This window comes from Cynocephalus volans, chromosome 11 (genome assembly GCF_027409185.1).
Source record: "Cynocephalus volans isolate mCynVol1 chromosome 11, mCynVol1.pri, whole genome shotgun sequence".
Lineage (NCBI taxonomy): Eukaryota > Metazoa > Chordata > Mammalia > Dermoptera > Cynocephalidae > Cynocephalus > Cynocephalus volans.
The window spans coordinates 51,909,923-51,928,547 of record NC_084470.1 but is presented as its reverse complement, the minus strand read 5'-3'; positions in this window follow the sequence as shown (position 1 = coordinate 51,928,547).

Below are 18,625 nucleotides of genomic sequence, written 5' to 3'. Positions count from 1 at the left end.
TCACATAAGCAGTGACATAAGGTGTACATTTTCTGCTTCTGCATTTTTTTTCTCTTAACATAGTATCTTGGTGGAGATCTTTCCATATCAGTAGGTGAAGTACTTCCTCACCTTTATCTTATTTTGAACAGTGCAGCTGAAGAGTATTCCAGGGAATATATGCATGATACGTTATTTAATCAGTTCCCCTTCAATGGACATTTAGATTGTTTCTCGTCTTTGCTATTTCAAATAGCACTTCCATGACTAACCTTATACGTGTATTGTTTTGCATATCTGAAAATATTTGTATGATAAATTCCTAGAAGTGGGATTGCTTGTCTTGATACATATGGGCTAATTTCCCTCTCTAGGGATTGTACCGGTTTTTCTCTCTCACATGCAATGTATGCAACTTCCCATTTCCCCACGTCCATGTCAATAGAGAGCAATATCAAACTTCTGGATTTTGCCAATCTGAAAAGCTAAAAAATGTCATCTTGGCATAGTTCTAATTTTTGGCATTTTTTATCTTTGGGTTGGAGGATTCCCAATGCTTGCAAAACTGTAAGGAGGGGACCCTAGTTGTCAGTAGCCACACCTCGCATGTGGAAAAAGCCAGTTTGGAAGAAGTCTAACTGCAGGAAGAGAGAAGCAGAAATGAGAGACAGACAGTAGATGGAGTGTCCCTGGCTCCAGCCACCTTGGCCTCCCCATACTGGACTACATTAGCCAGTGACTCCCCCTCTTTTACTCTTCTGATCTAAGTTGGTTCAAGCTGGGATTCTGTTGATCTGCATCCAGATTGAGGGTGCACGAACAGCCCCATCAGGCTACTGTGATCTGGTTGCCAGGGGGACCTGCCTGCTGCCTGGCCAGGAACCAGGACCTTGTAAGAAGCTGCTGGAGGTACAGTACAGCTATTTTTGAAAACTGTCTGATGGTTTCTAATTAAGTTAAGCATACACTTACCCTAAAGACCAGCAATTCTACTCCTAGGTATGTGCCCTGAGTAAATGACAGCATATATCCCCCCAAAGACATAGCTGCTTTAGTCATAATAGACAAAAGCTGGAAATTACCCAAAGGCCCATCAACAAGGCATAAAAAAATAAACAGAGGTATTTCTTCTAGTGGAATATCACTTAGTAATAAAAAAGAACAAACTACCAATATGCTTGCTCAATGGAAGAATCTTACAAAAATAATGTTGAGCAGAAGTCAGACATAAAAGAATGCTACATGATCTCATTTTAAAACTCCAAGAATAGGCATAGCTAATCTATATGGATGAGGTTAGAGTATTTGTTGCTCCTGCAGGAGGCATTATCTGAAAGAAGGCATTCCATTTGTGGGGTAATGGAAATGTTCTATGGCTTGATTGGGACGATGGTTGCATAGGGAGTTTTGCAACTGTCAAAATTCATCAATGCATACATTTTAAAAATTACCTCTCATTTTTTTAAAAAATAAAAGAATATTATCAACAACAAAACAAGCCATTGTAGGGAACAGAAGTGGAGCATTTGGAGGATCATTTCCTCTAGCTTCAGGTAACACTGAATCTGTCCTGGTTGGGGAGTGACAGCCCCCATGGGTAAGAGGAGAGGTCACTGCCCTCAGCAGTTTGCATGCACCTTGCTGTGGATGCTCAGTGGGTCCATGGCTCTCTGTGAGCCTCCCCCTGGACCAGCCTCTCTCACACGGCTTTGCTGCTCAGACGCCTGCCCTCACCTACCAGATGGCTGAGGTCTGGAGGTGGCCTGGTGTCCAGGTAGCCCATGGCTGTGGTCAGACAGATGCACATCCTCATCCTGGCTGTACCCTCTGGGTCTGTGTGAACAGGATGGTAATGGCTCCCTTGTTGGGTCATTCTGGGGATTTCAGATACCAAGATACAGGGTCTGACATCATCCATGCTGTACACGTGGATGCTAATTTATTACTTGTGAACAGAAGCTGTGTTGACTGAATTCTGAGACCTTGGCTTGCCAGGGTAGGGAGAGGCAGAGAGATTTTGTGGTCATGAAGCTGAGTCCTTGAATATCATACCTCAGGATTAAATAAAAGCCCTGCAGCAGAACTCACTACATATTTCATATTATTACATTACTAAGATTTATTTCACCTGGTTTTTCTTTACTATGGCTACTAGAAAACTTTAAATTATATAGCAGGCTTATATCATATTTCTACTGATCAGCACAGTCCTACGATGTCAATACATGTGCTCGATTCAGTCCTGCTCCCTTTCGGCGGACATCTCTGGGCTGTGCAACTTGGCGGTCATTCTTTCATGTGCATCCACGCTAACCGCGATCACATAAGCAAGGCTGTTACAGTTTGCTCCTCCAACAAAGTCACCCAATCAGAAGTTTAAGGAAACAAATAAAGAGATAAACAAGTACATGAAGGAAGCAGGACTCTGGGGGAGTGTTACCCGGTGTGTCCCCTAACAGCACTAGGAAACCTGTCCTGACCTTTACTGTCCTGACCTTTACTGAGATGGGCGATGGGGTCCAATTTGCATTTTAAAATGTCACTTGGACCACCCCTGAGAGAATGGGCTGATGGAAAGAGGGTGGAAGTGGAGGCCCCAGAGGGTAGGCCTCTGCAGCAATCCCAGCAGCAGTTATTACTGGCTGCTCTAAGTTTACCTTGAGAATAATTTTGCAATAACAAAACAAAGTGATAGAAAAGCAACTATAAGTAAGTTACCTTCCCCCAAACTTTGGAGTATATTTTTCTAGCACATTTTTTGGAAAGGCAGGGTGTCTAATATCCCTCTGGGTTGTCCACCTGGCCACAGGCTCCTCCATGGTCACTGGTCACCCCTCGGACCCTGACACCAGCCCCTTTGATGAGATATAGCTGACCCTTCACAAACCACAGCAGACAGAAATGTGAGTGACTTTTGTTGTGACTGCTCAACTCAATTCCTGTGACTCCACCAGCCCTGGCTTGGCAAAATTATTTTTGCCCAGCCTCTCGTTTCCCAGCAGACTTACCTACATAAGAAAGTAAATTTCTGAGCAATTCATTGATGGCTGGGTAGATATCCAGCCAGACGACAATGCACATGGCTCTGCCCCTCACTGTGATGCAGGAGGATGGACTCTCATAACATATGGAACTTTTTCTATAATATAAAAAGCTGGTAGGAATTCCTTTTAGCCACCTCAGCCCTGCTCAGTCAATGGTTCTCAAACATAATGTGCATGAGAAACACTTGGTATGTTTCATAAAATGCATATTCTTAGGAAACAGATGGCAACGCCAAATAAAGTAATCACAGAGCATTTAATAAAGAACCACTTACGAAAGTGCAGGAAAGATGATGGGAAACAGACAAAGCATAATTCTGGAGTGGAAACTTGCCATCCCTACATCTGAAGGACCAAGGAAGGAAAGGAGGAGAGCAGAGTTGTTAGAGAAACCCACCTGAAAGGGGATGTGGCCTTAAGTAGAGGGACAGAGCAGGAGGAGCCAGAGGAATAAACAGCAGGACCCCGTTCTTCTCCTGTCCTTTGAATACTGGTGCCCTCCATTGGCCAAACCCAAGCAGAGCCAGAGAGCAAGGGAGCCCGTCGATGGAGCCTGTTCAGGCCGTAGCAGCTGGTCTCCCAGGCTGAGACCAGAGTGGAGAAGCTTGGAAAGTGGACCTGCAGAGACAAACAGAAAATATCCAACCCGTACTGGAACAGGAGCGAGTTATCATCATCTGGTAACTTCGCTGGATTCTAGATGCCACGGTGGATTGGCAGTATTGACAAACAGGAGATAAATCAGATAAGGGTGATGAGGGTGTTGGAAGTGAAGTCATTTTAAGAATGATTCTGTAAAAAGAAATATTTGGTCTGGCGACACCAAGATTTGGGAGGGATAACGGTAGCTATCTAGTTTAACTGGTTTGATCTGTTTTGACAGGTTTAACTGTTTTGAACTGCTCCACAAATGCAGGTCAAATCTCTACTTTTTTCTGATTAATTACTTGAGTAGACACATACATTATTAACAGTTAATCCAGCATATCCTTCCTGAAGCTTCTCACCCACCCAAACTGGATTGTCCAAGAATCCAGGGGCTACTGGGTCACAAAGGACTCAGCCTTCCCTCATGCTGCACAGGGGGAATTGGAATCTGGGTGTCCTGTGGCAACCACTGGTTCTCACTGCCACAGATGGGGGCTGTTGGAGCTGAGCCCCACATACTCTTGGATGCTCATCCGCAGGGATAGTCCTGTGCAAGCACAGTGGGTCACAAGCGTGGGCACCAAGGTCATGACTGCTTTAGTCCACATTTACACCCTTAGTCTCTTCCCCAGGATGGAAACAGGCAGCAAGCTGGCCCTAGGGGTGCCCAGCAGGTCTGGTTCCAGCACCTACCACCTGCAGACTCAGAACCACCATCTCTGCTTCTTCTCCATCCTACCCACCTGTCCAACTCCCCATGAGTAAGGTTGCCTTATTCTCAAACCTTTAAAATGCAACACATCTTGAAAAAAGGCTTTGCCCTTGACCATTGAGGCTACTCTCCATATACCTAGCCTTTGGAGAAAGCTGCCCTCAGAGGCACCATGGTGGCTTTCTAACCCACCTACACTGTAACATAGAGGATAACTTCCTCTTACTAAAGAAGAAAAGCAAAGTGCAATCCACAGAACTCCTCAACACTCTTTGACAGAATGAAATCGTAGGGGTCCTCATACTTTCAGGCTACCTCAGCACTGAAAGTTGAAAGGTGACAGATTTCGGTTCAGCACCAGGAAGAATTAAATTAAAGAATGATTAAAGCTGTTCCAAGAAAACTGGGCCTTCGTGTGTTCGGGAACTTTGTGTACAGTATGAGTATTTAAATTATTTCAGAACGGAGAAGGAGTTTCTATGAATAAATATGATAAAAGATTACAGATAGAAAGATTACACTACATAACATTAAAAATATTTATTCACCAAACCCAAATATAACAAAAAGGAAAATTACAAATTGGAAAAGAAATGTGAAAATAAATGTGGAAAACAATGGTTATAATTTAAGTCATGTAAAACTTATAAATTAATCTTAAAAAACATTATCACACCAACAGGAAAAAAATGAGCAAAGGAAATGTAAAGTCACAGAAGAATGAATAAAAATAATCTTATAAGCATATGAGAAAAGAAACTCAACACCCCTATATCAAAGATATAGAAAACAAAACATGGTGAGATGTCATTTTTCAATTACGAAATCGACAGGTTTTTAAAATGAGAAAGTGGGCTGAATTTCATCGAGAGAGGCTCACTTGTTTGAGAAAAAAGGGGTCTACTGTTGCTGTGGTAAGCTCCCTGTCCCTAGAAGAGATTAAAGGGAATCTGGCTACCCACCATTAGAGATGTAGCAGGGAGGATTCTAGGATGCAAGGAGAGGTTAGGCTGCCAAGTGCCCAGCTCCCCTCTGCTTCTGTGGCTTTCAGTACAATGCCTCAGGACTGGGTGGCCATGTGGCTGACATGACAGTAGAGAATTCCCAGAAAACCGGGCTCTTCAGGACCTCACTTTCTACCCTTTCTTGTGTTAATGCATACAGTGCTTATAGGTAGAAACTAGTATATGGGTGGATGCATTGAAGATATAATTAAAGACATAGCCAAGTTGTCCAAGGTACCATCGCACAATACACACCAAAAAAAGAAAAAAGAAAAAATTCTGCCTATGTTCTCTGTGGCCAGCTCTTTTTTGAGTGATGAGTTAGCACTTCATGGTGTGAGGCAGCCTCCTGCACTCTTCCAGGGAAGCAGTTTCAGGAAGTAGGAGCTATTGCTGAAAACCAGAAACCAGCACCCAACATGTTCATTCTACAAAGTGTTCATCCTTAATTAATCTTTTCTTAAAAATAAAATGAGTCTCTCTCGTTCTCTTCTCTCCCTTCATTTTCTCTCTCCCCCTCTCCCTTGGCTTCTCCTCCCCCCCCCCCCCGTCTGTCTCTCTGTCAATACACAGTTATCACATACATGTAGTGTGAGCCCTTTCATTGATTCCCCTCTAGGCCATCATTGAACCGTGGTGGCTGGCATAAATCACAACTATGCTCATCCCCAATAATGTTAACTTTCCCTCTTCCACCTCAAGGTCAACTCCACTCTTTGACTGCATCTAAAAATACTACCATTTCAAATGTCCTAGGAATTAGCCACCATCTTAGCTATGGTGCAAGTGCTAGTCCCTGAAGGATCTCCTAAGAGGCAGGACACACCTCTTTTCTTTGAGCTCTATGACAAGTTCTAACCCTTAAGAGTGCTGGACTGCAGCTGGGTAGGCGAGTGCTCTGGCTATTTCCTGTTGGGGGTGGGTCTGCATGGGTACCAGGGACCTTGACCAGCTCTCCTTCTCTCACATACTCAGCCTCCAGGTTCACTTGTGCTCAAAAGTTTGTTAACCAACAGATCCCAGGAGCACCCTACCCCACCCACTGCCAACACACAGCCAGTCTATGGTGTTACCCAACTTCTTGCTCAAATCAAGACCTGATTAAGACCTTTGGAAGCCCTAGACACTGAGACTATTCAGACATCACTCCAGTACATAGCTCAAATAAAAATATTAAACAATAAAATATATGTTAAAAATTTAATGAAGTTCTGATTTTTCCATTTTACTTTATTTTTTACAAAACAACAATGAAAAAGATTTCCCATTATTAAACCATCCATATATTCTTGGACTAGACTATTTGGTTATGGCATATTTCTCTATTAATGTGCTCTTGGATTTACTTAGAATTTTTTTGCATCAGTATAAATGAGATTGAACGATGACTTTCTTTTTTGTGCATCCTTGTGAGAATAGGTATCAATATTATGCTTGCTTTGTGGAAACAATTTGGAAGTCTTTCTCCTTTTTCTATGCTTGAAATGTTCAAATGACATTGAAATGATTTCTTCTTGAAAGGTTTGGGATAATTCCTCTTGAAACCATCTGGACCTGGTGCTTTTTGGAGGGCAGCTCTTTGACAGGTTTATTTCTTTTATAATACTTGGTTTATTAAGATTTTCTATCTTTCCTCAAGTCAATTTTGGTTAAGTATATTTTCCTTGAACATTATCCATTTAATGTAAGTGTTCAGATATAATTATACAGAGTTGAGCAAAGTAATCTCTTGTGATTCTTTTAATTTCTTCTATATCTGTTTTATTGTCCCTTTAACATTTTTTGTGTGTATATTTTTACATTCCCCCATTTTTTCCTGGATTAAATAGCTAATGCTTTATCTCTTTCATTGGTTTTGTCAAAGAATCTGAACTTAGATATAGAATTAGTTTTACTATTTTCTGTTTTGTAATTAATTATTTTTCCTCTCATTCATTCCTTTCTTCTACTTTTCTTGTGTTTATTTTGTTGTTATTTTTCTTTAACTTACTGAATTAGATGCTGAATTCATTTATTATAATTCTCTCTTTTTCTTCAATACACACATTTAAGGAGATAATTTTCCTCTTCGTACCATTTTAGCTACATTCCATAAATGATGATATGTAATATTTTCATTTCTGTTATTCTTTAGATTTTCTAAATTTCAGTTTGAAAAGAAAAAGAAGAAATCCTGCTTTTATGGTGCTATCTTTAAAATTTTTATTATTATTATTATATTATACTTTTCCATTACATTATTTTCATCACTGGTCCTGCTTTTTCTGAAAGAGGTCCCTCCTTGAAACTATTTAGGTAGGAAAGATACTAAGAAAGAAGGGATCTAAATCTATCACAATATTTTTATTTCAATTTTCTAATTACGGTAAATAGAACTGAAGGGTGGACCCTAAATGTGCAGCAGTGTAAGAATCTACTTCTCTCTGTCTCTGTCTCTGTGTCTCTCTCTTTCTCTCCAGGACATCATAGTGAACAAGAAATGTGAACTGAATCACAGCCTGACAGTGGAAGTGAACTGGTTCTGATAGAGCCTGTCTCTACTTAAAGCCATTCTGGCATATTCATTCTTTACATTTTGCTATCTCTCTGATATTCAGTAGGGTCTTAAAACTCCAGCCAGTATCAGTTATTCTAACGAACTCAACACACCCAATCACTAAGTCAGTAAATACTTATTGAGTGTTTAGCACTTTCCAGCCCAGTGCTAAGCACAGGGACCCAGTGATAAGCAAGAATGGCATGGCCTCTCCCTCACTGAGCTACCAGCCCAGAGGGACTGCTGCAGAGGTGCTCTCTAAAGGAGAGGCAGTATGTTTGTGCAGCCAGAGTACTCTTCCTATTGGGGCTGTATGGTTATTTGGAGGGTAGACTATTGGCAATTTTAAGGAGGATGAGGCTCCTTGTCACCACCAGAGAAGCCACTCTTGGCACAAACACTGTCCCTGTGCAGTGTTATGATTTTGAAAGAGGAAGTTCAAGATGCTATGCAAGCAGTTAGGCGAGGCATTTAGCCTAATCTGTGGCAGCTGGGACCTAGGAAGGCTTCAGGAGGAAGTGCCATTTAAGATGAGACTGGAAGGAGATCAGAAGCTACCCACAGTGATGGGGAAGGATGATCCAGGTCGAGGGAATCCACGTGAGAAGGCCCAGAATGAGAGAGGGACAGTGTGCAGAGTCTGAAGAAATGAAAGCCTTCCAGGTCATGAAACCGTGAGAAACAAGGTGGGCGCTTACTAAGGTCCCCCAACAGGTTGTCTCGTAAGGGGAGATAGAAGGGGTGGGGGGCTGCTGGTCATGCGGGGGAGAGGAAGGAAGGAAGGGAGGTATCCCCAAGAAGAAATGAAAACTCAGGGAGAAGGAAGGAGTGTCCTTTGAGTGATGAACCATGCTTTATATTCATGAAGAAGTGAAAACAAAACAAAGAGAAGACTGAGAAAAAGCAAAAGAAAAGCACACCCAGTTGTGATGCTTCCTGGTGATGGAGGCACTGCAGCTGCTGGCGACCCAGAACGTACAACTGAAAACACACACAAATCAGTCCAACCAAGCCTGGGAGAGCCTGATGGACTCTCCAGTAGACCTGAAAGTGGAGGTGGGGCACTGAGATTGGCTCCCCCCCCACCTCTTCCTTTTTCCTTCACCTGACTCAGATAGAGCTGGAAGTAGTGTTTGAGAAATCGGCTCAGCCAGAACTCATGTTTCTGCCAAAGCCCGTGGAGGAGAATCTGAGCCTCATTGCTGAATTGAGAAGAAAATGACCATGATCACTGAGGTTCCCGGCCCAACTGGCAGGTCTCTGACAAATGGTCAGTCGTCGTCAGTGAGCGGATCTGGACTGTGCATGTTGGTTGTGCCATTCAGGAGGGTCGTATGGTCATATGAAGAGCAAATTGCTAGAGGGTTGCACAGGCAGCAGGGAAAGGGCCAAGCTATTCAGACACCCGGATGCCCCAGTACTTTGGTTTCCAGAAATGAAATTGAAATCTCAAGACCTGGGAACACTAGCTCTGTAAATCCTCAGGGTGGCAGAAGGGAGGAGGCTGGAGAGCAGCGGTCCTGTTGTGAGCTGGCAGCGTGGGTGTGTGTGAGGAACAGCAGAGAAGAGCCAGTGGGGGCAGAACAATGTTTCCCAGGGGGCGTGTCCACTTGAGATGAGCACGATGATTTTTAGGTAGCACACAGGAAAAAAATGTAAAATAATTATGCATTCATTTTTATGCATGTTTGGAAAAATTAGCATGTGAATTACATAACATCACTTGTTCAGGATAAGGCTAAAGTAAGTACCTAAGTTAGAATGCAGGTCAGTGAAAGAAAAGCATTAGATACTAGACGGCTGACACACAGACAAGGCAAGCTCATAAGGATGAAGCACAAACGCCTGAAGTTTGGGAAACTCCAGACTGTCAACAGGTATTTACTGAATGACAACCTGTCCCAGGTGCTGCCCCAGGCAGTAGCCATCAGTGGTGAGAAGAGGTAGTGTCTCTGTCTGTAAGCAGCTTGCATTTAAATGGGAGCCACAGACATTAAGCATGCAAACACATAAGTTGATTCCAGGCACTGGGGAGTGTGACAAAGGAGAAACAAACCAGGTAGAAAGAGGCAGGGAGAGGTGCCTCAGTGCAGGGTGGGAGTGCTTCACTGATGAAGAAACGCTTCCCCTGGAACTTAAATGATAAGAAGAAGACAGTCAAGTGACAATTTGGAGCAAGAGTGTTCCAAGTGGGGGTGAAGAGCAAGTGCCAAGCCCTGAGAGGAGGGTGAGATGGCAGGACCATACAAGGAGAGAAAACCAGAGATGTAGGACTGTAGAGGAACAGGCAGGTGGTGGAGACGATGTAGAGAGATGCAAGGGGAGAAAGTCACATGGTTTTGTGGCATTGAACTTTTTACTGTAATGTTCCTAAACTTAATTTGAACAGCTGCATGTGGCTACTGACTACCCTGGGACAGCACAGGGCTAGGGGGTACACCAAGAGCCCACAGAGAACTTCAGAAGTGGGTTCCAGGTCACACCAATGGTGCCAGGGTCTGGGTTGTGTCTGATGTGGCTGCACAACATCGCACCCATGTCAGAGAGTGTGGACCAGCAGGCCGCCAGCTCATGTGTCGCTCCCTGTCTTAGGCCTCAGGGAAGAGAGTTCCAGAAAGGGACAGCAACTGTTGGGGGGACCTCATGGAGACCAGCATCTTAGTAAAGGGCTGTAGGGTGACCTGATCATGTGGGGATGCTTTGGGGGAATGTTTTCAGCTGCTGTTCAAGGAATGCCAGCAACACCCACCCGGGGTGGCTCTGCTCACTGGGCTCCCGATTCCTGATGTCAGGAGCCCTCTGCAGATCAGAGAGGAAGTGCTGTGGCCGGGGTCCCACAGCCACTGAATGGCGAGCGGCCAGACAGGACCTGCAGCTGGGTCAGGGAGCACATCCAGTGCTGCTGCCCCTCACTGAATCCGTCCAGGTGGCTCCTGCTGTCAGCCTGCAAGATCATTGAAATCCCTCAGCACTAAGAAAGCATTAACAAAACATGACTTTTCTCTCCCTGTACATTGCAAGGGAGTAAGGTTCCTCAACTCTTACTCTAGAATAGTATCAAGGAGAACGGAGTTGAGCAGAAGCGGTCACAGGGAAGGGAAACAAAATGTCCTGATGGCCCATCATGTGCCACCGGTAAGATAAATATATATTATTCTATTAACTCCATGCAGTGATTTGGCCTGATCGGTGTTACTGTCAACCCTGTTTACAAATGAAAAAAGCAAGACTCAGAGAGCTGAAGTGACCCATCAGTGTGCACACCTGGTGACAGGGCAGGGATTGGAACCTGGGTGTGCCCATGGCCACCCCAAGACAACAGGACCAAGTGGATGCCATAGTGCCATCCACCAAGGACACTTTGGGCTGTCTCTGCAGGTCAGAGGCCCACAAGCCATCCCCTGCAGGGGCTGCAAATTCAGAGGCCTCTGCCCTGCTCACTCTGTGCTGTACACAGTTCCTGTTGTCCTCTCTTCCTCCTGGATCCTGTCTGCCTGGCTCCTGGGCAAATCTCTCACCAGCACAAGTGAAGGCAAGGTCATACCTGCACCTGGGAGTTGGAGGGGTTGGTGTTCTCCGAACATTCAGTCCAGATATGGGTCTGACAGGACTTAAGACAAATAAGCTCAGCCACAAGCAAAGCCCCTGCTGGACACACTTAGGGAGGAGCAATGTAACCCACTTATCCCCTCTTGGCCTCAGTTTCCCCATGCAAAATGAGATCACAAAAATGGTCCTTGGTTTGGTTTAGGCTCAAAGCTGACTCTCTCCTTCCTGCTGTGGCCCCCATCCGGTCACTTTTCCTCCCTAACTGTACACCCCTGACAGATTCTGCACAGTTAGTGGGAAGAAGTACACAGAACAGGCACAAGCAAAGCCACATGCAAAGTGCCATGTGGAGGTGAGAGGTTGTGCTCCAAAACCCCATTTTCTTGCACTCACACTCTTTCTCCAGCTGCCGTGACCCTTTTGGCAGCACAGCTCAGTGGTTCAAGATTGTGGCTCTGGAGCCCAACCGCTGTGTGAATCCCAGCTCTGCTAATTCCCTGCAGTGGGATCTCGGCAGGAAGCTCATCCTGTATGTTGCCCACTTTCCTCCCCTGTAAAATGGGTCAGTAGCAGAACTATCTCAGGGTCGTGGTGAGGACTCAGTGAGTTAATACTCACGAAAGTCTTCAAATGTTTCCCAGAGAAATAATCCTGCCCTCAGAAGGTGCTGTAGTGGGACCCTCAGAGTGGACATGAGGAGGGGGTGACCAGGCAGATGTCCAGGGTGTCAGGAATATGCTGTTTCCTGATCTAGGTGGTAGTTTCACAGGAGAATTCAGTTTGTGAAAATTCATGGCGCTGTGTGCTAAACATATGTGTGCTTGTCTGTCTGTACCATACCTCCAGAAAGGTTTCTTTAGTTTTAATACTGCCTGGGAATTAGTAAGATTTCTGGCAAAACTTCATACTTTGAAAGGCTGTGTAATTGGCTGTGTCCAAGGCAGATCTCCAAGGGTAAAGGGCTTCCTAGCTTGTTGAGGTTATAGGTAGAATAAATACAAAATCTTACTGAGGATTCCTGGGAGTAAGATGGCCACCTACAAGACTCTACTGCTCATCTCTCCCACAAAGAAAGATGGAACAACAAATATGCAACTACAGCTGGACAAAAGTAACTAAAGGAGAGTGCTGGAGCACGTGAAATGAGTAACAGAAATGCTATTAGGCAGAATACTTAATAGCAGAAACTCAGAATAGCCATATAGAGAATGGAAGAAAATTCCTGGCCTCCACCACCCCATCCTCCAGCCAGAAGCAGCAGGGAACAAGGAGGAACTTCTGCCTGTGGGCAAAAGGTAAGTGAGAACTGCGCTGCAGACACCTGCAATCCAGGCTACAGGGGAACCATGCGACCTTTGCAAGCTGTAAGCTTAGTGTAAGGAGATGCTGTGAGCCCACGTAACTGCATTAATCCAGGAAGAGAGTTCATGCTGACCTCCCCCTCCCCCTGAGTCCTGGGCTGCCTCAGCACGTCACCATTTGGGGTTTGGAACCAACACCTGAGTGCGTTTTGCCCTGGGACCCAATAGCCCTGGAATCTCCACAGATCTAAGGCTCTGTAATCACACCGTGACACTTGCACCTGAGCTCACACTGTGCCCTGCACCCTGGGAACAGGCAGTTTAGTGCAGTGTGGAGGCCATGTCCAGGAGAAAGGGACCCAGTTTGTATACATTCTGGAACCAGAGAGCTGACTGATTGGGGCCTTCTGCCACTGTCAGTGGCCCTGCTCTCTTTAATTGAGCACCTGTGCACTTCTCCTATGGGTACAGAGTCCTGCCATGGCTCCAGCAAATCTTCCAGAACCACACACTGCAGCTGGGAAACTATGGAGCACCCACACACCTCTCTCAAGGGCACAGACCCCATCTGCAGATCTAGTGAGCCTGCCTAGGGCCACCTACCTCAGCTGAGGAGTATCAGAGTGACCCAGAGTCTCTCTTGGGGGTACAGTGACCAGCCCACAACCCCAGCAACCTTGTGTGGGTTGCTAGCTGAGAAGCTGAAAAACTGCAGATTGCCCCAGAATCTCTCTTGGGAGTTCAGGGTCCCACCCATGAGCCCCCAACCTTACTCAGTGTGGCTCACTCCAGCTGAGGAACTGCAGAGAGACCCAACATCTCTCCTGGTAGGACAGGGGACCACCCATGACAACAAAGGCTTCACCCAGTGTGGCCATTTCTAGATGAAGAGCTTCAGAGTGAACCAGATTTCCTCTTGGTGGCACAGATTCTCACCCAGCATCTCAATGACTTCACCCAGAGTGGTCCACCACAATGGTAGTGATGCAGAGCAACCCAGGTTCTCTCTTGAGGGTGCAGGCCTCTGTGCACAACCACAGCAACCTCCCCAGAGTGGCCCACTTCAACAGTGAAGCCACAGAGCACACCAGCTTCTCTCTTCAGGCCACAGGAGCCCACCCACAACCACAGCAGCATTTCCCAGAGTGTCCTACTCTAGCTGAGCAGCTGCAGAGCACCCCAGTGTCTCTCTTGGGATTACAGAGTCTTGCCCACTGACCCAGTGACTCTGCTGAGTGTTGTCCACTTTAGCTGAGTTGCTGCTGAGCACCTCATTATCTCTCTCATAGTCCAAGGTTCTGACCATGATCCTAGTAATCCAATGAAGGGTTGCCCATTTCAGGTAAAGAGCTTCAGATTATCCCAGCACCTCTATCAGGAGCATAAGATCCTAGCTGGGGAAATAGCAAGCCTACCCAAAGGTTGCCCACTATAGATGAGGAGCTTCAGAGCACCCCAACACTTCTCCCAAGAGCTCAAGATATCCTCCATGACCCATATAACCCAACTCAGTGTTGCCCTCTCCAGCAAGGAGCTGCTGACCATCCAGGTGTTTGGGCTACAGAGGCACTCAGATAATTCTGAGTTTGAGTAGAGTTGGAAAAAATCACACGGAGACTACATTACTGTGCTCAGCCAAAACCAAACCTAAAACACCCTTCCTGACTGATACTACAGAACAAATCTACAGGAAAGAGTCTTTTCCTACAAAAGCTATGCCAGAATATTAGAAGTGACTGCTGCAAAAGATGCCCAGACAGCAATGTAGGGATATAAGAAACATGAAAAAGCAAGGAAACATCACACCCCCAAAGGAATACAATAATTCTCCAGTACCAGACCCCAAAGAAAGGAAATCTATGAAATATCTGAAAAGGAATTTCAAATAATGTTTTAAAGAAACTCAATGAGATACAAGAAAATACAGATAGACAACACAACAAAATGGGGAAAAAAAACCAATTCAGGACCTGAAGGAGAAATGCAACAAAGAGATAGATTTTATAAAAAAAAGAACCAAGCAGAAATCTTGGAATTAAAGATCATTAAAGAAAATAAAAAATACAACTGAGAGCTTAAGCAATAGGCTAGATCAAGAAGAAGAAAGAATTTCTGAACTTAAACATGGTTTTTTTGAAACAACTCAGACAAAAAAGAAAAAAGTATTTAAAAAATGAAGAAAGTCTATGAGATCTATGGGACAATTTTAAGTGTACAAACATCTGTATTATGGGTGTGCTGGATGGGTAAGAGAGGAGAAAAGGTATCAAAATCCTATTTAATGAAGTAATAGCTGAAAACTTCCCAAATGTTGGGAGAAATATGGATTTCCAGATTCAAGAAGCTCAAAGATCTGCAAACAGATTTAATTCCAAAAGGTCATCTTTGAGACACATTGTAGTCAAATTATCAAAAGTCAAAGACAAAGAGTGAATTCTAAAACCAAAAAGAGAAAAGTGTCAAGTCATCTATAATGGAGTCCCCAGAAGATTAACAGTAGATTTTGAAGAAGAAACTTTTACAGGCCAGGAGAAAGTGGGATGATATATTCAGAGTGCTGAAAGAAAAAAAATGCCAGCCAAGAATCCTATACCTAGCAAAGTTATCCTTCAGAAACTAAGGGGAAATAGTGTTCTTCCCAGACAAACAAAACTATAGAAATTCAGCACCACAAGACCAACCATACAAGAAATCCTTAAGGGAGTCCTACATCTGGAAGCAAAAGAGTAATAGCTATCATCATGACAACACATGAAAGAATAAAACTTATTGGTAGAGCAGATACACACAAAAGAAAGAGAAATAAAGTATATTTTGTTACTACAAAAAACAAACAAAAAACCCCCAGCAAACAATGAAGACAAAAAATAAAGGAGGAAGAAAGAAACAAAAGATACATAAAACAATAAAAAATTAATAAAATATCAAGAGTAAGGCAATACCTTTCAATAATAACTTTGAATGTAAATGGATTAAATTCCTCATTTAAGAGATAAAGACTGGCTGAGTGGATTAAAAAACAAGACCCAACTATACTCTGCCTACAAGAAACTCACCTGTCATGTAAAGACATACATAGACTACTAATGAAAGGATGGAAAAACATATTCCACACAACTGGAAACCAAAAACAAGCAGGAATAGCTATACTTACATCAGATAAATTAGACATTAAACCAAAAACTATAAAAAGAGGCAAATAAGGGCACTACGTAATGATAGGGATCAATTCAGCAAGATGATATAAAAATTGTAAATATATATGCACCCAAGATTGGATCATCCAGATATATAAAGCAAATACTAATGGATATAAAGGTAGAGACAGACCTCAACACAATAATAGTTGGGGACTTCACCATCCCTATCTCCGTACTGGACAGAACATCCAGATAAAAAATCAACAAAGAAACATTGGATTTAAACTGCACTATAGACCAAAAGGACTTGAAAGACTAAGAACATTTCATCAAACAACTGTAGAATATACATTATTCTCATCAGCACATGGATCATTCTCCAGGATAAACCATGTTAGGCCACAAATCAAGTCTCAACAAAGTTTAAAAAACTGAAATAATATCAAGTATATTTCACAACAAAATAAAATTAGAAATCAATAACAAACAAAACCTTGGAAACTACAAATACATGAAAATTAAACAACATGCTCTTTCCTGAACAACCAATGGGTCAAAGAAGAAATTTTCAGGAAGTCAAAAAATTCCTTGAAACAAATGAAAATAGAAGGACATCACACCAAAACCTACAGGATACTGCAAATGCAGTACTAAGAGGGAAGTTTATTGCAGTAAGTGCTTACATCAAAAAAGTAAAATGTTTCAAATAATCAACCTAACATGCACCTCAAGAAACTAGAAAAGCAGGAACAAACCAAACCCGAAATTAGCAGAAGGAAAGAAATAATAAAGATCAAAGCAGAAGTAAATGAAACAGAGACTAATAATAATAATAATAATAATAATAATAATACAAAAGACTGACAAAACAAAAAGTTGGTTTTTCAGAGGTGGGATGGGGGAAGAGGAGGGAGATAAAGGAGAAATTAGGAAAGGGCAATGAAAAATGATTACATCGTATAACGTTGAATATACTAATCATCCTGATTTGAGTATCACATATTGCACACAGGTAATAATATTCAACTCTGTATCCTACAGACATGCAATCAACTATGTTATAAGAAAGAGAAAGAGAGAAAATGAAAGATGGAGGGATACTGTTTATACAAATTGCTCTGTTCTGAACAATGATGTTACCAGGGCTGCCCCTGCAGACCAGTGATGCAAGTAAAGATATTCTCAAAAAAAAAAGTTGGTTTTTTGAGAAAATAAACAAAAGTGACAAACCACTAGCTAGGCTACCTAAGAAAAAGTGAGAGAAGACCCAAATAATGAAAATCAGAAATGAAAAAGGAGACATTATAACTGACAGCACAGAAACACAAAGAACCATTTGAGACTATAATGAACACCAACACATTTTAAAATCTGGAGGAAATGGATACATTTCTGGACACATACAACCTACCAAGATTAATGAAGAAGAAATAGAAAACCTGAACAGACCAATAACGAGTAACAAGATTAAATCATTAATCAGCAGTCTCCCAACCAAAAGAAAAGCCCACCACTGGATGGTTTCACTGCTGAATTCTACCAAACTTTTAAAGAAGAATTTATGCCATTTTTTCTCAAACTCTTCCAAAATATCCAAGCAGAGGATATTCTCCCAAAACCATTCTATGAGGCCTGATACCAAAATCTGACAAGGACACAACCAAAAAAGAAAACTACAGGACAATATCTCTAATAAACATAGATGCAAAAATCTTAACAAAATCCTGGCACACCAAATTCAACAGCACATCAAAAAGATTATGCAGCATGATCAAATGGAATTTATCCCAGGGATGCGAGGATGGTTCAACATATGCTAATCAATAAGGGTGATATACCACATCAACAAAATGAAGGACAAAAACCGTGTGATCAACTCACTAGATGCAGAAAGAGCATTTGATAGAATTCAACATCCTTCATGATAAAAACTCTCAACAAATTAGGTATAGAAGGAAAGTATCTTAACATAATAAAGGCTATATATGACAAACTCACAGCTAACAGCATCCTGAACAGGGAAAAGTTGAAAGCTTTTCCTCTAAGAAAAGGAATAAGACAATGATGCTCACTCTCACTACTTCTATTTAACATAGTTCTGTAAGTTCTAGCCAGAACAATTAGGCAAGAGAAAGAAGTAAAGGGCATCCAAATTAGAAATGAGGAAGTCAAATTGTCCATTTGCAGATTATATAGAGAAAAACCTAAAGACTCCACCAAAAAAATCTTAGAACCGATAAACAAATTCAGTAAATATGCAGGATAAAGAATTAATCTACAAAAATCAGTAGTGTTTCTATACACTAACAATGAACTAGCAGAAAAATAAAGCAAGAAAGCAAGAAAGCAATCCTACTTAAAATAGCTACCAAAACAAAAACAAAAACAAAAACAAAAAACCCACCTAGGATTAAATTTAACCAAGGAGGTAAAAGATTTCTACAATGAAAATTACAAAAAACCCTGATGAAAAAAATTAACAAGGATACAAAAAATGGAAAGATATTCTGTGTTCATGGATTAGAAGAATTAACATTGTGAAAATGTCCATACTACCCAAAGTTGTCTACAGATTCAATGCAATCTCCATCAAAATACCAATGACATTCTTCACACAAATAGAAAAACAAAATTATAAAATTCATATGTAACCACAAAAGATCCTTAATGGCCATAACAATCCTGAGCAAAAAGATAAAAATAAAACTAGGT